This window comes from Odocoileus virginianus, chromosome 24 (assembly GCF_023699985.2).
Source record: "Odocoileus virginianus isolate 20LAN1187 ecotype Illinois chromosome 24, Ovbor_1.2, whole genome shotgun sequence".
In the NCBI taxonomy this organism is placed as follows: domain Eukaryota; kingdom Metazoa; phylum Chordata; class Mammalia; order Artiodactyla; family Cervidae; genus Odocoileus; species Odocoileus virginianus.
In genome coordinates this window covers 28,249,072-28,267,438 of record NC_069697.1, presented here as the reverse complement: position 1 = coordinate 28,267,438, position 18,367 = coordinate 28,249,072, and the positions used below count along the sequence as shown (strand labels likewise).

At 41.0% G+C, this 18,367-nt stretch overlaps 2 long non-coding RNA genes across 6 annotated transcripts in view; one reads left to right on the top strand and one right to left on the bottom strand.

Moving 5' to 3' along the window:
- Positions 1-18,367, top strand: part of LOC110133166 (uncharacterized) — a 50,241-nt gene that overhangs the window by 26,240 nt on the left and 5,634 nt on the right. Inside the window, exons 2-5 of the long non-coding RNA XR_011483258.1 lie at positions 1,667-3,072; positions 3,910-3,994; positions 5,597-9,264; positions 14,931-15,085. This is a non-coding gene — a long non-coding RNA (uncharacterized lncRNA). The remainder of the gene's footprint in view (positions 1-1,666; positions 3,073-3,909; positions 3,995-5,596; positions 9,265-14,930; positions 15,086-18,367) is intronic.
- Positions 1,224-14,924, bottom strand: LOC110133167 (uncharacterized). Of its 5 annotated transcripts, none has more exons than XR_011483262.1 (5): positions 14,393-14,924; positions 11,880-14,065; positions 9,181-9,270; positions 8,500-8,677; positions 1,224-1,715 (listed from the first exon to the last, which is right to left on the bottom strand). It is a non-coding gene; the product is annotated as an uncharacterized lncRNA (long non-coding RNA). The 5 variants fall into 5 exon arrangements; XR_011483260.1 differs by lacking the exon at positions 1,224-1,715 and having other exon boundaries at positions 8,402-8,677; positions 11,880-11,960; positions 13,131-14,065; XR_002312704.2 differs by lacking the exon at positions 1,224-1,715 and having other exon boundaries at positions 8,402-8,677.

Below are 18,367 nucleotides of genomic sequence, written 5' to 3'. Positions count from 1 at the left end.
CTAAATTGTTACCAATTCTTATTCTCAAATTCACAGTTTATTCTGTATAATCTTTATGATTTATTTTTATCCTTATTTCACATGAGCAAGTTCTACCAGTTTGATCTCTACAATACTTTTCAAAGCTGTCCGTTTCTCTATACTTCCTTGCCCATCCTAAGGGAAAAGGGAGCCATCAGAGAAGCCGTTCTGGAAGAGATGACATTTTTCCAGAGTTCTGAATATTTAGTAAGAATTAGGTGTGAAGGGAGGAGGTAGGAATGGGGATGGGATTGAGAAGGTGGGAACAAGATGGAGGGGGAGAGGGGGGATAGCATAATGGGCAGAAGAAAGAAAAAAAGTTAAGACACAGAATTTAGTGCTAGACCTGAGGTGATGCAATAAGAAAAATCAAAGGTGGTGTTAACTTAGTGACGGGTATCACTAGTGGGTGGTGAAGGCCCAGATTTCAGGCTGGAAGGCTGATGACCTTGTTATGTGGTATCTAAACATTTGATCAAGATGTCACTTCTTAAGACTTCGGTGGTGGTCCAATGGTTAAGAGTCCACCTGCTAATGCAAGGGACACAGGTTCATTCTCTGGTCTGGGAATATCCCACATGCCATGGGGCAACTAAGCCCATGTGCCACAACTACTAAAGCCCGTGTGACCCATAGCACATGCTCCACAACAAGAGAAGCCACTGCGATGAGATGCCCATGCACCGAAACTAGAGAGTAGCCCCTGCTCCCCGAAACTAGAGAGAAAGTCTGCATGTAGCACAAAGACCCAGGACAGCCAAAAATAAGTAAATAAATAAATTTCTTTTAAAAAGTCACCTCTTACACCCTGGAAGACAGACAGCCTCCAGTGTGGGGGATACAAAGGATCCCCCTTGAAGAGATGATGTATGAGCCAGGCCTTGAACATACAATTTGGCCTTCTCAGTGGAGGGAACAATCTTGGCAAAGGCACCATGTCTGGTGGCAAGAAGAACAAGGATCCTAAATGCCAGACTAAGCTCTGAGAAGATTAATCTCTTTGAGGGTATGGGTGCTGGGAAATAGACCTCAGTAGGGATAAACTAAACTAAAGGATAAGATCCATTTGGAAACTATGTATTGTTTTAGAGATATGTTGAAAAATAAATTAAGTAAAATATTTAAATTATCTTTCAGAATCCAGTGAGAAGTTAGTGCTAGATTTTTTTTAAAAACAGTCTTATTGGGATATAATTCATATACCATACAATTCATATTTTGAAAGTGTACAATTCAGTGGTTTTTTAATATATTCACAGAGTTACACAAACATTGCCACAATTAATTTTAGAACACTTTTCATCACCTCCCCAAAGAAGCCCATTTCTACCTTTTCTGCCAGCTCCTAGTAATTTATTAGTTTATTCCTATCAGTGTGGGGTTGTTTACTTTGGACATTTCATATAAAAGGATTCAGAGAATATGTAATTTTTTTGTGACTAACTTCCTTTATAAATGCTAGATCTTGCAACTTCATGATTTGTCATTAAATAACCAATGGTTATACATTTTCAATTGTATTAGGAAGTAATAATAGTAAATATTCAGAAAACAGTCAGTGGGGCAGGACAGTAGTGTAAGGATAAAGACTCTAGGCCAGGAATCAGGAGGTTTCAGTTCTTGTCTTGTTTCTGCTCCTAACCAGGTGTGTGATCGAGAGCAAGACAGCACCTCTCTGGGCCCCAGGTCACCATCTGTAAGATAAGAGGAATGGGATTAGAACAGCCATTCTTAACCTTTAACATACAGTAGAATTGCATGTGAAGCTTTTTGGAAAAAAAAGCAATCCTGGGATCTCACCCCAAGATATTTCAAAAGCTTCTAAGGTGAGTTTGTTGCTTGACAGGCGTTAGGAATTTCAGGGCTTACGTGTTCTTTAGGTTTCCTTCTAGATCTGACATCCAATGAGGTAAATTTATTTACCAGTGCATTTTGCCTAGACCCATCCCTGTGGCTTTTGGTGAAGTCCTGCTGTCTGTGGTCAGTAATTACATCAAATGTGAGGTCCTTGTCATGATGCTCTGGATACAGCAATTGCTAGTGGCAGTGGTCCTGGGTGCCTGACTTGGCCTCATTGTGAGTCATAGAAATAACCAAGAGCAATTTGCCTTCCCAAATACTTCCCTCTCTACCGAGGACAGAAATAACTGAAAATAAGGAACAAGCTATGTGAGTAAATAGCATACGTATGGTGTATTCCTAAGCACTGAAATCTGTGACTGTGTGTGTGTGAAAGAGAGACAGAGGGAGAGGGGCAGATGGAGAGAGAATGCTTGATGTTTTAAAAGCCCGTTTCCCCCTAGACAGCTGGTCAAATTCCTATCTTGTGAGGCTACTTTAAACAAGATGGGAAGAGATACCAAATACTTTTAGGGGAAGTCTTGAGTTCCGTACTTTCTGTTTACAAGAAAAATGTAGACATTTGACCTTCTCCTTGAGTATTAGCAGTTCGTCACTCCCATTCCTTTTTATCTCTCTTGAGCTGCCAAACTCCTTCCTAAAGTGGGAGAAGGTGAAGCTAAAATTATAAGCCTGGCCTCCACTTAAGAAAAAATAGAGAAAGAAACCTCACAAATGTAAATGAATTAACACTCACTGTTACCTAATATGCAGTGTTCAAAACAGCAGGGAGAGTTGCTTGCTTCCTATTTTAGTTTAGTTACAAAATCAGTCTTCAGCGCATGGTTTTGTGGCCATCTTATGAGCGTGTGTGCTAACTCACTTCAGTCATGTCTGACTCTTTGTGACCCCATGGACGGTAGCCCGAAAGTCTCCTCTGTCCATATAATTCCCCATTCAAGAATACTGGAGTGGGTTGCCATGCCCTCTCCTCAAAGCTTCCTTTTACTAGGTATGAAATCATTTTATTCCATAAATCTTATAACATTTTGGCTTTTGAGTTTACTTTATCTAATGATTTTCATGTCTTATTTCCCTTCATCCCACTTATCTTTATGCACAATTTTCTGCTGTATAGTTTTTCACATTTTAATATCTCTGAAATCAGGAAGCACCTCACAACCAGTGGTATCTGAAGTTCAGTGAAATATGGTAAGTTTTTTTTTTTTGGTAAGTTCTTTTTGAGTGAGCTTTTTTACCTCCTACCATCCACTGAATGAGGTTCTTCCTTCCAACCAAATTTAGTTCTAATTCATAAATTTCACAACAGTGAAAGTGAAAGTTGCTCAGTCCATAGAGTTCTCCAGGCTAGAATACTGGAGTGGGTAGACTTTCCCTTCTCCAGGGGATCTTCCCAACCCAGGGATCAAATCCAGGTCTCCCTCATTGTAGGTAGATTCTTTACCAGCTGAGCCACAAGGGAAGCCCAAGAATACTGGAGCGGGTAGCTTATCCCTTCTCCAGCGGATCTTCTGACCCAGGAACTGAACTGGGGTCTCCTGCATTGCAGGCAGATTCTTTACCAACTGAGCTATCAGGGAAGCCCTTAAATCTCATAAAAGTCTTACATTATTTTTGTGAAACTATTTGACATTAATATAATTCCAATAGCACTCTGACATATATATTCATAAGAAGTGACACATAAGTCTACCTTATTTTAATGACTATATAATATTCTATTCTCTGAATATAATTTTATTAGCTAGTCCCTATTGATACTGCAAATAATGTTCAGATAGACATGCTTTGTATACTTACCTAGTTATTTCCCTAGGATGCATTTCTAAAAGCAGAGAATGATTACCTGTATTATGGGTACAATGCGGCAAGCTTTCCTCTCCCTATGTTTTCATGTGATAACTGGGCTGCAAACTGTTATTTCCAGTCTAATGATAATCTTTTCCTTTCTCTTATTCATTTTTTTTTTTTAGTGGAGTAAAACATACAGCATAAAGTTAACTATTTTAACCATCTTTCTGTGCACAGTTCAGTGGCGTTAAGTGTATTCACGTGGCTGTGAATACATCACCGTTATCCATCTCCAGAAGGATGATCAAATCGCACTGTAGAAGTAAGTAATTGCTGCTCCTCACAACTTATTTATCTATGAAACACACATTTGTTGAATAGTCTCATGTGTCAAGTAGTATATTTGTTACCCATAAGTATTATATTAGTGAAGGTGGTTTTGTTGCAAATGACAGAAAACCCAACACAAACTGACAAGCAATAGTTTTCTTTCCAAACATAGCTGAATTCAATTCTGTTTCCATCACCAAGATTTTGTTTCTCTCTCTTTTTCTCTTGGTTGTCTTCTCTCCAACTAGTGCCTTTATTTTCAAACAGATTTATCTCTTGTGGTATGAAAATGACTGTAGCCCTGCACCATACCGACCATGTGCAGAAGAAAGAGGGAGAGAAAGAATTCCTCTTCTAGTAACTGAAGAAAGTCCTGAGATTTACTATGATTGGAAAGGCTTAGAGCACAGGGCTCCCCTAAACCAGTTAGGCCACCAGAAACAGGACAATAACTGGCTGATTTAGGCCTGTGTCTTTTCCTCCACCCTGGGACAGGGTGTTGGGGAAGCCCCATCCAGATCACAAACCTCAAGAGCAGAGAATTCAGGAAGAAAATCAAGCCTGTTGCCAAAAGAACAGGAAGGGACACTGTGGTGACAAAAATAATGTCCACTTCCATTCAGGAGTAGAGCGAAGATATCATAGGAGAAACCACATCACGCATCACATAAATGTACTTAAGAAGAGAGGAAGTGAAGTTTTGTTCAACATGGTGGTAGTTTAGTCACCCAGTCATGTCTGACTCTTGTGGCCCTGTGGACTGTAGCCTGCCAGGTTCCTCTGTCCATGGGATTCTCCAAGCAAGAATACTGAAGTGGGTTGCCATTTCCTTCTCCAGTGATCTTCCCAACCCAGGAATCAAACCTGGGTCTCCTGCATTGCAGACAGATTCTTTACTAACTGAGTTACAAGGGAAGCCCTGTGTTCAGTACATCAGTTTTTAAAAAGCATATATAATGCCTTGTACTGTACTGTGTACTGATGCTATAATATGTTAAAAAAAAATTCAGCCTTGGCCGCCAGGAAATTTATATTCTAATGAGGAAACAGACATATAAACAGATCTAATAGGCTGAGTGTCAGGAGAGGTGGGCTTGCTGCAGAAGCCCAGACAAGGGCACCCACATCCTGAGAACACAGGAAAGTCTTCCTAGAATAAATGACACCTGAGCTGAATCTTGCTATATGACATGAAGAAGGTGGAAAGAGACTTTAGGTTAAAGAAAACTGAATGAAATGGTTAGAAGGGAATTATAAATAGTTCAGTATCCCAAAACTAACATCTGTGGAATGCTACTATATGCTAGACACTTCTCAGCCCTTTTCCTATAATATTTCATATAATTAATATACTCAGAGAATATCAAATAACCTAGCATCCTAGAAGGAAGGTGCATGAGAAGAAAAACAAAACATAACAAAAACAAGCAAACAAACACCAAAAGATCAGCCTGATAAAAACAGGTTGGAATCAGATTATGGAAGGGTTTTCAATATCTGTAGTATACCTAATTCAGTAGATATTGGGAGCTAATGAAAATTTTAGGGCAAGGGTTTGACCTGACCAAAGCTATACTTTATAAACATTTTCCAGATTCAATACCTCCAAGATGTCAGAGAGCAGAAAGAATTATATATGGACAACTGTTGAAGAGGTTGCTAAAGTATGCCAGCTAGAGGTCAAGAGTCCCCTTCTGCCCCCGTGACTCTCAGACACTTGCTGATCTTCTTGTAAATGCTCTTCCTAATGCCATCTAAAATCTTTGCTTTATTGGACCAACCCTACATTCTTAATCTCTACAGAATTACCCTTCTCTTCCTTGCCTTAACTAAAATTTGGTTTTTTGTTTTGTTTTGTTTTGTTCTCTCAAGAATTCACTTCTACTGACCCCCTTGAGCAGAGGTAATTGATCATCCCACTGGACTAGAACTAATCCACTTAAAAACCATTTCTAGCCACCTCCCTCTTCCTTTGAGGACCATCCAACCCTCCCCCTCATCTTCCAGGCTTCATTTATTCTTCCCTCTTCGAATTATACTCTACTGAATGTTTTTGGCAATTATCATTTAGATGCTAAATCCAATGGGTTTCATGTTTTAACTTGGGACATTTGATTCTATTGACCCATTGTTTCTTCACAGATTCTCCAGAAATTATTTTTTCCTGTTTCTCTTCATATGCCTCTGGCCATTCTTCTCAATCTCTTTTGCAAATTCTTCCTACCCCCACTTCTTAAATGTAAGTATGCCTTGGGCAACTCTTTCCTATCTCCCCACCCACCCAAGCAAAAAACTGGAAGTCACTTCACTTCTTCCGTTTCACTAACCACTTATAATCAGTCACTGAGCACTGTTCATTCTGCCTGTTTAGTATCTCTCATAGCTCTCTTCTCTCCATTCTCATTATAATTTCTTTAATTTAGCATCTCATTGTTTATTTGCCAAATTGTGTCCAACTCTTTTGTGATCCCATGGACGGTAGCCTGCCAATCTTCTCTGTCCGTGGGATTTTCCAGGCAAGAATACTGGAGTGGGTTGCCATTTCCTTCTCCAGGGGATCTTCCCAACCCAGAGATCGAACCCACATCTCCTGCATTGGCAGGTGGGTTCTTTACCACTGGGCCACCTGGGAAGCCTTAGCATCTCATGATCCTTTACCAAAATGTTAGCTTTTTATTTTGAAGATTGTAAGATATACATGGAGTGTAATAAAACCCTACATATTCATCATCTGAGCTGAATAATTATTAACTTTCTGCCATAGCTACTTCATCTATTATTTCTACCGTGTTTTAGAGCAAATCCAGACATCATGACATGTCACTCATAAACATTTCAGTATGCTGTTGTATTACATTACCACAGTAGCATTTTCACACCTAACCAAGTTAACAAGAATGCCTTAATATTATCTAATACTATGTTTTTCTTCCAGATTTTCTGTTTGCAGCTGGCCTGTTTGAATCAAGATCTGGACAAGGTCCACACACTGCATGTAGTTGAAGCCTCTTGGAAAGTAAAACAGTTCCCCTTCTTTGATCCTTCCCATTGAAATCTTTTTTAAATTAATTAATTACTTTTTAAAAAATTAATTAATTTTTTGACCACACCTTGTGGTTTGCAGGATCTTAGTCTCTCCACCAGAAATTGAACCTGGGCCCCCTGCAGTGGAAGTGTGGAGTCTTAACCATTGGACCACCAGGGAATTCTCCCTCCTGGCTCTTTAAAGAGATTGAATTAGCTGTCTTGTTTCACCTAAATTTTTGCATTGTCTCTCTGCCTTGGGTCTTGCTTCTTCCCACCTCTTCCTTTTCTATCTTCTACACTGCTGCCAGAGCCATCTTTCAAAACTACAGTTTGGATCATGTTATTCCCCTGTTTGAAACTCTTCAAAGGTCCCTATGAGCTGCCACAATAAAATCTAAACTTTTTCATTTGTCATATAATGTTTTCACTGATCTCTACCTAAATTTCCAGTTTACTGCGATGCTTCCTCATACTAAGCAGACCAAAAAAATCCCACCCCCCTCCCCCCACCACCACCAAGCACCAGACTCACTCTCTATCTGAATGCCGTGCACTCGCCTCACTTCCACCTGGAAAATAACCTTCATTTTCCAAAGCTCAGCTCAAGTATTACCTCTTTTATGGCATTTTTCTGATTCCTTAAACCCCCACCAAGGCAAACTGACCATCTCCTCCTTCCTACAGGTTCCCACCGTGCTCCACTGCACCTAAGCAATTTACACTTCTGGTTCTTTCTAAAACTCCTTGAGGCTGGGTCCTACTCACTGTAGGAGTCTTATCAGCTTTCAGGGGATTAGCAAAACATGGGCTTTTATTAAAAGGTTGTAAGGGAATGAATGATAAATGAAGGGATTTACATTTCAACCTAGAAACACTAGATTTGTTCCAAGAAGAACAAATTTGTTCCTGACAGTCTCTACTGCGCACAGCTCTTGAGGCTGTAGGCACAGCCAGGCTGAGGTCAAAGACAGGCCCACTCTTATTTGAGAGCAGGGTCCCAGACCTCAGCCTGTTGAGTGTCATCCTGGGCCACTGTGAGAGGCATGTGGCATTGGGTGACTCAGGTTCTATTACAAGACCACTGGGTTGGTTCTTAGTAAAGGGAAGCATTTCTGAATACATAGTGCTTGGGTGAGGGGAATTCCTTCCTTGGAGAAAGAAAGTTGCTTTCCTGGCCAATAAAGCTTATTATCAAGCATAGGCTAAACTAGGAAAAGGCCTGTTAGTGACAAAGCTGATTAGCAAGCTGTTGTTCAGCACCATGTGTTTAAAGCCTGTGAACTAATTTCATAACACTACGCCTGTCGCCTCCTTCTTTCAGCCTGTGTTTTTCAAGTCTTCCAAACAAAGATACTAGACTAGATGATCTCTAAGATTCTTTCCAGTCCTAGAATTTTATTATCTAATTCTTATATAATACCAGTGTAACATGATATGATAAAGGTTCAAGAATTATTGATGCCATTTTACAGATACGGAAACTGGAGGCGGGGGCGAGGGATCTGCTTCAGAAGAATGGATGCAGGACGCAGTGCCAGGGCCTGAATCCTTCTAGAGCTCTGTCTTATGAAGCAATGAGTATTTGCTGCTCTTGCGTAGAACTGCCGTGTCTTTCCCTTTAGTAAGCTGGTCTGTTTTCCCCCCAGGCCTGCAGGAGGAAAAAAAAAAGTATTAATATGAAAGATATAAATTAAATATTAGTGTACACTTATTCCACTCACACAGCCTATGAGGCTTTGAATCTCTCAGTGTTGAAAGTAAGAAAAGTCAGTGGTGCTGAGACTGCCAGGGGCCAAGCAAGGAGGCTAGAGGAGAAGAAGAGATTTGAGCGGCTGGGGATGCCTTTCTGTGTCTGTAGACTGGGGATGGGGGTGGGGAGCTGATTCCAAGGGCATAAAGACAAGGTTGGCCTCCTCTCTTCCTCTCTGTTCTTGGCAATAGCCAGTCTAGCTAGAAAGAGCAATCTGTCAAGTCTAATTAGAGGAGAAGAAAGTGAACAATGAGCGCCCACCTCTAAAATGACAGCCCAGTTTAATGGTGTGGAGGAGCTTGGGAGGGAGGCGTGCTTTGTCTGCTTGGAACTGGTTCCTTTAAATATGAATCCCTTCTGAACTCAAACTGCAAAACAACTTAAACTGGATTCTTACTTACTTCACTAGAAATCTTCAGGTCCCTGCGCCTTTTAACACAGGCACATCCAGCAAAAGCAGATGAGAACCTGGCTCTGTTTCAAAGGTGAGGCTGTAATTGAAAATAGATCATGCGGCGTGGACATGGTGCTGCTGTCTGTAGGCAACTGATATTTATTAATGTGTTTGTTTCTCTTTTGTGCTTAATTATATTGGTGATAGTATTTCTCTTATTATTTTTGCAATCCTTTTTATTATAAGGTTTATAATTGGCTACTCAAATTTCAGAACAGCCTGAAATTTCAGTAGGACCACAAATAAGCACATTTTAAGATGCAAAAAAAAAAACTGTAATGCATTTTTGGCTTATACTTTAAGTGGCCTCTCTGTTTGGATATTGTAGTTTTTGTATCAAAAGTAAGGTTTTATAAGAAAATAATATATTTTATAGATGGAGTCAAACAGATATATATTCCTTAAAATAAATACATGAATATGGGTTATTTAAGCTTAAAAACTACACATGTGCATAACTATAGTTTCAAGTAAAGGAGGCCTATTATTAGCAAATGTTATCTGAAGACTAATGGTTTGTTAATTTAACTCTGCCTCATTGTGGGGCATTCAGACATCTAAAGGTACATAAAATAATCATTATCTGAAGTGGAGGAGAGAGAATGGGAAGAAAAGATGCAAAAACACATTTATAAATGTCAGTCTGCAGGATTTTGCTGTTCTTTCCTGAGCATTATTTCATTTACTCCTCAAAGCACCCTCTGAAGTATGTTACTATTATCTTGATAGATAAGGAAACTAGGGCCCTGAGAAATTAGCCCAAGGTTACAGAGAAATGCAGAGTCAGGCCTTGTACCCAGTCGTCTGGCTCCAAGCCTAGTGTCCTTCGCAGCCATGTAGTTCTGGTAGAGTCAGGAAACATTACATTAAAAAAACCATACAATTGATAATGATAATGCCAGCTTGAGGAATCTCTTCGAATCTATCGGTCTCTTCTGGATGTGAATGAGGCAGTGGATTTTAGTTTGTGTATCTGTATCATTTACTTTTTGTTGCTAATCTTTCATTTTCTAACAGCATTCCTTGTTTCTTTTCTGTCCTTTTTTTTTCCTCTTACATACACATTTGAATAAATTATCTAATAAAAAGATAACAAAGAAGTCTGCCAATACTATGCACCTCAGCCTGGACCCAGTTGTCTCTCTGGATAAACCTATTATCAATTTGAGGTGTAACCAATTGTTTTCTATGTGTGTTTGCATAGATGTGTGTATATTCATATTATACGGTTTCATATCTTTCTAAAACATAAGTGGTACCATTGTTGTACTTTTTATTCTGCAGCTTGCTCTCCTTTCTTTCTTTTTCTAATTTACTATGCCTTGTGGAGATCTTTTCTTAGCCACATATTTAAATCTAATTCATTCTTTTTGTTACATCACATAGCATTTCCTTTTACTGTTTCCTCTCTACTTTGCCTCAGCTTTTGAAATGGCTTATTCCATGTGAGTCAGCATTTAATTGTATCTGCATTTATGGGACAAGTAGAGACAAGCATAAGCTTTATGGCTTATTGGAGTGTTAGTAAGAAAGGAAAGAAACATAAGAACTCGTACCAACGCTCTCAGCTGAGGTGAGATGCTTAGGGCAAGGACAGTGTTATCAGATTTGTTGCCTCTCAGCTAAGAAGTTTAGCATTTACTTTTTAAAAAATCAGCCCATTCTCCAGAGATATATTCCTTATATATAAGAGACAGTAGTAACATACTTGACAGTGCTGTGGGGATTAAATGAGATAACATATAGGAAAGAACATCAAACTCACGCAAACTGAAATGTGTACATTATGAACTGTGTTTACTTGCTTTCTTCCCTCTCTCCCTCCCACTTCAGATATGTTGTGAGGCAACCCCTCAAAGAAGGTAGTAAATGGAACTAGAAGTATCCTTATTAGATATTCTAGAGCAGGAACCTCAAAGCACGTACCTTGGAGACAGATCTTTCTCTGGAATCAAGTCCCTGATGTGACTCTCTATTAGTTGTGTGACTTGAATAATATCTTGTCATATGTAAAATAACAATATAATAACAGTAAACTGAGCCTGTAGGGTTGTGGTGAGGTTGAAATGAGATAACTTGTGTGAAGCATTTATACAGTTTCTGGTATAGCAAAGTCAGCTGCTATGGTCATTATCAGAGAAGCTGCAATATCCCCATTTTCATTTTCTGTCCTCAAAGTATCACTATCCATTTTCTTCAGATGTGACCAAAAAGGCAGGCCTAATCTCAGGATTACAGCACAGCCTACACACACACACACACACACACACACACACACACACACATATTTTAAGATAGAATTCCCTGAGCACCTACTGTCTAATACCTGCTGGACACTGTGCAAAACATAAAGGAAGTGCAAGCAAGACATGGCTCTTGCCTTCAAAGTGCTTATTAGTTGTTAAATTGAAATGCCTTAAGGTATGAGGTTAACACTGGAAAGAACTTTGAACCTGTCAGATGAAAGGCATTCTGTAATATACTCTCTGGGTAACAGGTAATAACCTAAACACAGGGTAGTATTATGACTATACATGCCCAGTGCTATTTTATCCAATTTTTCTGTTAATTACAAAGGTATATATAATCCTTTAACACCTGCTCATTCGTTTCTTGTCTAGCTTCAGAGTCATTTTAGAAGCTTACCTGTAGAACTTGAGCCATCAGATCACGTCCTTACACTGGGCTGGTTCCCTAGCTGGAGGTTGTTCTCACTTCCTCTTTAACCTGCTGGAAAGAATGAGGTTCCCCTGGAGCTGGTAGAGAGCTGCTTTCCACAGGGCCCAAGGATTGAATACAAATATGCAGATATTCTGTTACTCTGGACAAAATACCTGATATTTAGTGAGCACTTAAAATCCCCCCAAAATGGAATTGTCTTAAAGAGCCTGAAGATGCCACTTGAAGGGACCGAAGGTACTTTATTTTGGGGGGTAAATTCCCAGGAAATGAACTTACAACATTTCCAAAATATTAGCCTAGTCCTCAGCCCATTAAGCTTTCTCTGACCAACAGAGTCCATTTTCTGTTGCGTGGGCAAACCCATTCAAGCAGGCCCAAACAGAAATTCCAACTGGATATAAAAGGCCACCTCAGCTGTCAAGCACGGAAGCCATGTGTAGCTTTGGTTTAAGAATCAGTCCAGGGAGCAGATGCTCTGAGTGCCTGGGGTGTGGCAGGCCTATTCCTGATACAAGAACAAACATCCTTTCTCTTAATTCCACACGTAAGTCAGGGACAGGGAATACTAAATGTTTTTATCTCTAAAGGAGCTATATTAAATCGTTCTTATGAGAAAAAAAAATCACGTAGTATAAAAAAGTGTGACTTCTCAGAGAGCCCTTATTTCTTAGCAGACAAAGGAATATGCTCATTAAATCATACCTCTGAGGAAGAGATTCTTAAGAATAGAGTGCACGACATCTATTATTAGGTTAAGAAGGACTCAAAGCACTGTCTCTATTACCCCTTTCTGAAGATGACCTTTTTATTATATTTTTATTTGATAAGGAGAGGCACCTTTTTGAAATTTTTGCCTAGAAACCCAGAATAAAACTTACAGTGTGTTAGAATTGTAATGAGTTTGCCCCTGCATTTTACAGTCAGAGTTCAGGGCTCTAAAAAATATGCTGTCCAAATTTTTATTGGGAATTAACTTCCTTTGCCTTCCTCTGAGAGATGAAAGCAGCTGGTTATGAGACTTGAGAGAGAGCCTATTTTCCAAGGAAGAACAAAGAGAAAGTGGGCACCCCTCCCCCTCGGAAAAGCCACTTTGCTTTGTCTGAGCCGACTCCCTCTGAGGACTGTGGCAGGAGAGGCTCAGAGCTGTGTCCCTGCCGATTAGTTTAATAACACTGGGTTCAGCAGTCCTGGGGATGTGGGGAGGCGTGTGCTTGCCTGCACAGTATTAATGTTATCAGCGCCCTGTTCCTGTATCGTCTCCCCGAAGGACACTTTTGTAAGACTGAGGGAGACATCTCCTCCTTTACTTCGTTTCTCTGCTGATAAACAAATGTCAGGCATGTCTTGGATCCTGTCCCCGACTCAGTCAAGTTACTACACATCCATTATTCTTCTTTGTACGCCAGACACTGCTCTCAGTGTTCATTTGGTCGGATCCAGATTGTGAAGGCTACAGCACTCATAAACAGGACTTGGGGGCCCAACTTTCCTTCTGGACCTCACGAAGCTTCTCTTCCAGTCAGGTTCCTAATTTCTGGTGCTCCTGCTCAAAACAGAGGGCCTGCTTTGAACCAGAGCCTATAATAAATGCCTACAGCTATGCCTTGATGGGAGATGGAAATTTTCATGTCAAGAGAACAGCGACCTGATACACTGCATGACTAATTAAATGAAATTGTCCACCTATGGGTCTTCACTCCCTTAAAAGAAGACAAAGGGTGGGGGGCAGGGGGTGTGTGTACAACTCTTAGGCTTAATGCACTGAATCTCTGCAAGTAGAAGAGAGGAGAAGGTTATTAGCACATCATTTGGGCAATGTGAAGGACAGGGTTCTGTAGGGGAAAGCATCAGTTTAATGAAGGGCAACCTAAAATTCTATACAGCATAAAAGGAGGGAGGCTGCGCTTTGGCATCATCTTGCAGGTTAACAGTTCCCAACAATCGTGCTGGGTCAGGAGCAGAAACGCAACATTCATCTTCTTTCCGCGGGCTTCAGCCATAGGGGGAGAAAGGTGGTACCACACTTCTCTCCCAGTGGATGACGATGACGTATTCTAGGCCGATGACTGCGGAGGCTCTTGTCAAATGAGTGAAGAGAAAAAGGAAGTGGGGAGAGGAGGAGGGACTCCAGAAATGAAACTGCAACAACCCTGGAATAAAAATGAGGGGCCATAATAAGAAAGGATAAGCACAATCACCTTGAAATTCCACCTTCTGCCCGTTTTTTTCCAATTTGCTTCTGATCACCACTTTTATTATTTTGTAAATAAAGCAGGATGGGATAAATGAAAGAGAGCCCCTATAGGGTTCTATTTTTCAGTCTCCTTTATGGATTGTTTTAAGTAACAATTATACCATAATAATCAAATCCACCATTTTTAGCTTTAGGGAGTGTTAACAACAGTGAAGGTCTTTGAAACACTGTATTCCCAAACCACAACGGGCCTCTAAGATTTCTTCTCTACAGAAAGACTTACCTGGTTGTGCCCATTACTTTCAATTTTGTTGGGGAAGGGGCATAACGGGCAGCATCTTGAAAATATCTGTGGGGAGTAACTGTCCAGGGAGCCACGCCGCAGCCTCTGGCAAGATCCGAGCTTTTTCTCTTTCGACCAGCAGGCGGCGCTGTTTTCCACGGCCACCGCCCCGCCCGCCTCTAAGGTCACTTCCGCTGCGGCCCAGCGAGGCTCTCCCCTGCCACGCCTTGTTGGTCTTTTTGAGGCTGCCTTTCTTCACCTAGCACACCGTGCTAGCGTTTCTGAACCACTGTGTTCTTGAGACAGTTTATGCTACCTGAAAACTTCCTTCCTGAATCATTTGTGAAAGTGGAAATTCTTAAGAAAACAAAACAACCCCCCCACCACCCCGTATTTGGGATTGCGTCATCGCTGATTTTTTCTTAAATGCACTTCAATTTAAGTCAAATAAAAAAAGCTTCTGATTCAACAAAGAAGGCAATATATGTTGAAACTCAGAATGCTTTAAAAAACAAATTCCCCTTCCTGTTTATTCCAGACGCTTCTGCTGGTTTAGAGAGCGGGTCGCGAAAATTCAGCTGCGGCGCCATCTGCTGGAAGCGCCGCGACGCTGCAAGGAGCTTGCCGGGGAAGGAGGAGACAGGTTGCAGGTGAACGTCCGGCCCTTTGCCCAGAGAAGGCTCTGACACCAAGGTAACATTCAAATGCAGTCCGCTTGTCTAAAAAGAGACCAAATTGACCCTGCAAGAAAATGGCCTCAGTTTTGAGGAGCCCTCCGGCCTAAATGAACTGGCATATGGTATATGGGTGTTAGGAAAACCTGGGGCTTCAGAGGAAGAGGAGGCTTAATTCATTTCATTACCCAGCCCCCAGCCCTGGCATGTTCTCAGGTGCAACGCTGGAAATTAAAACCGTATTTTCCATCAGTGCACATAAGGAGTTATAAGGTGCAGAAGTCACAATGTATTTGTTCTGTTGAATGGAACTGATTTTGCTGAATGGAAGGAATTTTAAAAGATGAAGGGGGTGACAGAAATTAAATTAATCTGGGAGTGGGGATGTGTTAGAATGTGGCCTTGGCCATGGTTTGATACAAGGTCACTAAGACCCACTACCATTTTCCAAACTCTTTAAGTCAGTTCTGATTTACTTGATGATTTTTCTATTTAGGAGACTGCAGGCTCTTTCCACACCAGGATCTAAACCTATTTGCAAACACATTTATATACGTACTCCAAAACAAACCTCAATTTACCATTGTTGGGAACTTTGTTAAAGGCCACAATCAGAAAACTCCTGGGGAACTGGAAGAAAACAAGATTTAGAGCAGAAATATAATTGGCCCACCCATCTGGAAAAATATGGTGTCACTGATAGGAAACATTTGTAATAGGAAAATGTTATCAAACATAGTCCTCACCCTCCAGAGCTTGATAATAACATTCTAACAAAAATGAGTTTTTGTTTTCTGGGATGATCGCTTCTCGGCTTTTTGGCTAAGATCAAGTGTTTTCTGGGATGAGCTCATAAAGGGTTTCCTGAAAAAGATGAAGTAGCTTTACCAACAATATAAACCTGTTGGAACCTATCTGGTGATGTAGTTCTTTGGGTCCATGTCATGTCACTTTTGTATACAGTCAATGTTTTGAAGAGACATCCTTTGGTGCTTTGTATATCTAAGCCCTCGTGTATGAGACCTACCTGATTCTACTGCCATAGTGAATAGTGTCACAGAGAAAATGTTAACCCTCCAAATGGATGCTGGAAGAAAATAAACTAGGAAATCAGGATGAGAAATAAGATGCCAATCCACTGTGATGATGTAAGAAAGGACTGTATCAGAGAAGAGTCAGTATATTTTCTATTTTGAATGAGCAAAGAGTTATTGGGTGTCAAATTGTCACCAGTAAAGGAATTATTTAATGGCTGATTCCACATCTGTTAGACCTTGCTTCTACTACGGTATTTGTTGAGGATCTTCTTTCATAGAAATAAACAACTTATAACACATCAGTAGAGTGAGTGGTGACATGCCGTGGAATTGAGCATCTCGTGGTGAAGGTACTTTTATGGTCTGTGGCTTGGAACAGTGCAGGAGGGGAGCAGAGGTGGAACACGGAGACCCAGACAGTTTAAGCCCTCATGATCTCTCCCTTTTGCGTGGCACAAAGCAGTCCCTAGAAACTGAATTTTTCTCTTCTATGGTGTTTCTTCTTTCATTAACTTGTTTGTTTAGAGGGTGCCTGCACCCTCAGAACAGAGCCACATATACAAACTACCCTGGCCTTCCTCACAGATGTCTCAAGAGTATTCATTGGACACTATTTCTGGTGAACCCAATATAAAAAGTCTACCCATTCCCCCAGCAGTTGAACTTGGGATTCAAATATTTTGTGTTTGGAAGGAAAAAAAAAAAAACCACACACACACACAAGGGAAATTTTTTCTAGAGATGACCTCTCCCTTGACTTTCAGCCTGTTCTAAATTGGGCTTTTGAGAGAAATGTGATCCTTTTTTCAAAAACATGAAACAGATTGAGTTTAGTAGAAGTTTCTATTTGGACCTTAGGGTTAGGTAAGTGTGTCTCTCGTGATGAAAATCCTGACTTCACAGAGGACTTGCCTTAACAATGTCAGTTCAACGCACTGCTGTTCTCTCAGCACCACAGTCGTCTTCTCCTCCCTCCCTGCAAAATGTCAGGCCAACTCCTGCTCATCAGTGGGTCTTGTCCTTCTGGCTACTTCCTCCCAAGATTTCCTTGACTTCCCCAGGTGAAGGGAGGGTGCCCCTGCTGAGTGCCCTTCAGCTTGTGGTTCCCCATGCCCTATCACAGCATATGTCATTGCTTATCTGTTTCCCATAAAAGACTCTTCAATCCTGTCAAGACGGGGTTAAGGCTATTATTATGTTTATTTTGCATTCTCAGGGCCTAATTAGTACTTCAGATCAAGCAGATAATTAGATAGGAATTCAGCATACAGTGATGACAAGGAAGGGTGTTTCTGATGGAGGGACTAACGTGAACACACAGAGGTATAGACGTGGAAGAATGGCCTGCAGCCTGAGTGTGGTTTGGCCAAAGCCTGAAGCCCCTAGCTCCATTTTTCAATTAAAGGCAAAGGCTAAGAGGAGATTAGGTGGGAAGGAGTCTGAGGTGGTTACAAATATTGTGAAGGTTTGTTTAAGGCAGTGGTCATCAGAAGTTGAAATAGGTGCGAATGATGACATTTCTGGTGTATAGTCTGTCAGATAAGTACTGTACATGTATTTTCATTAACAAGGTGGAGTCACAGAACTAGCCCATTTCCCTTATGAAAAATACCACTATGTTGGCAAAACCGGTCTACATGAACAAACTAGGCAGTTAAGTAGGCTTATTTTCTATTAGGAAAAGTTAGCCTCCATGTAAAAGAATTTTTTTGGTAATTGTTTATTTTTGACTGTGCTGGGTCTTTGCTGCCATGAGGGCTTTCTCTAGTTGTGGCGAGCAGAGGCTATTCTCTGGTTGTGGAGCGCTGGCTTCTCATTGCGGTGGCTTCTCTTGTTGCTGAGCACAGGCTCTAGGGTGTATGGGCTTCAGTATTTGCAGCACATGGGCTCAGTAGTTGGGCTCCTGGGCTCTGGAACACAGGCTCAGGAACTGTGGTCACGGGCTTAGTTGCTGTTTGGCATATGGGATCTGCCCAGATCAGGGATTGAACCAGTGTCTCCTGCATTGGCGAATAGATTCTTTACCACTGAGCCACCTGGGACGCCCCTAGCTCTGTTTTTAAATTAAGAACACTATATTACTTTAAGGTCTTCCAGCACCTCACTTATGACTTCTTATTATAAGACAGTCACTGTCCAGGGCACAGAGGGTTGCTGGGAATCTGTTCAGGGGATGAAATAAGGCGCTGCCCTTTTTGGCATTTCTTACTGGGATCTCAAGAGACTCTGCCTCGGGCATTAGTACATTCTCAAATCATCCCTTC